Source organism: Lipophrys pholis (genome assembly GCF_963383615.2).
Source record: "Lipophrys pholis genome assembly, chromosome: 14".
Taxonomy (NCBI): Eukaryota; Metazoa; Chordata; class Actinopteri; order Blenniiformes; family Blenniidae; genus Lipophrys; species Lipophrys pholis.
In genome coordinates this window covers 26,203,572-26,205,187 of record NC_137633.1, presented here as the reverse complement: position 1 = coordinate 26,205,187, position 1,616 = coordinate 26,203,572, and positions in this window count along the sequence as shown.

The window sequence follows — 1,616 nt, the reverse complement described above, 5'->3', positions numbered from 1 at the left end:
TCAGGTGCATGGAGCTTAGACAAAATCGACAGGCAGGTTGTAAAACCCAGCACCACGCCAGCTCTTCGAATAGCAAGCTGGAACGTGAGGACCATGTGTCCTGAACACAATGGTGACCCGCAGGCCATGGACGACCTACGGAAGACCGCCGTCATCTACAGAGAACTCCACCGTCTCAGTATCGACATTGCTGCCCTGCAGGAAACCAGACTGGCAGATGACGGATACCTGCGGGAAAGGAACTACACGTTCTTCTGGCAGGGGAAGAAACCTGATGAGCCAAGAATCCATGACGTGGGCCTCGCAGTGAAGAACTCCCTGCTGTTTACCATTGTGTCCCCAACAGGGGGGACCGAGAGACTCTTGGATCTGAAAATGTCAACAACAATGACCGTGGTCAACCTCGTGTGCGCCTATGCCCCGACTCTGTGCTCTACTGCGGATGAGAGGGATCAGTTCTATGACGCTCTTGACTTGATTGATTGACCCAACAAAGAAGCACTCTTCATCCCGGGAGACTTTAATGCAAGGGTGGGCGTGGACTGCAAAGCCTGGTCTTCAGTCATCGGACATCCTGGATGACGAGCCCACAGAGGAAGAGCTGAGCAAGGCCATAGACCGCCTCTCCACCGGGAAAGCTCCCGGAGAGGATAGCATTCCCACAGAGGTGATCAAGGCAGAGAAAGAAGGGCTCATAGAAGACCTGCGTGAACTGCTCTGCCTGTGCTGGAGAGAGAACTCCAGACCCCAGGACATGCGTGGCGCCAAGATAGTGACTCAAAAACAAAGGCGACAGAAGCGACTGCAACAGCTATCGGGGCAAGTATTGTCGGCCAAGTCTTTGCCAGAGTGGTCTTGGCCCACACCTGCAGCCTCTGTGGCAAAGACTGTCACTGCTGCATCGGCCTTGCTGCCACACGAGAAGATTCAGCGACTGGATCTGATTAAACCTGGTGCAGCCCACCGTCTCATGAGATGGAAGGAGGCCAACGACGAACGATATATGTGACAATATGGATATTGGTTTAAATATATGATATACGCCATATGCCTGAAATGTCGTAATAAAAAAAAAATAGAGAGTTTGTTTGTATTGTCTTGTATTTCACATTTGGGTTTATAATGTATTCATATTATTTTTCAACTAATTAAAATATCTGTGCAGTGCACCATCTGCTTCTGCTTCTCCATCACATATTTGTGTGCTTGTGTTGTGTTTTACCTGTCATATATCACAAATCACAACATTCTATTATTGTTTAGTCCTCCAGGAAAATTTAAAATACGCCAAACCATGCGTCAGTATCAGACCCACATGTATGACGTTTGCAGGAAAGAAAACCAGGTGAAAATCAGTTCAGTGTTCAGCGGGTTATGATTGATAAAAAGCGATGACACGTCATTGCTCCTGTAAAATCGATGAGGCTGAGCGGAGTGGGAGACTGGGCCAAGATGGCGATGCCATCATGCCCCGCAAGCATTATAGAGCCCGACCACACGGACAACAAAACCACGTTAATTGGTCTAAATGATGTCCACAAAATGGGCAAAACACGACTCAGTCACTTTCTATCTCGGTTCATTAAAGTTTACAAGTCAGATTTATGCGCTCCCGT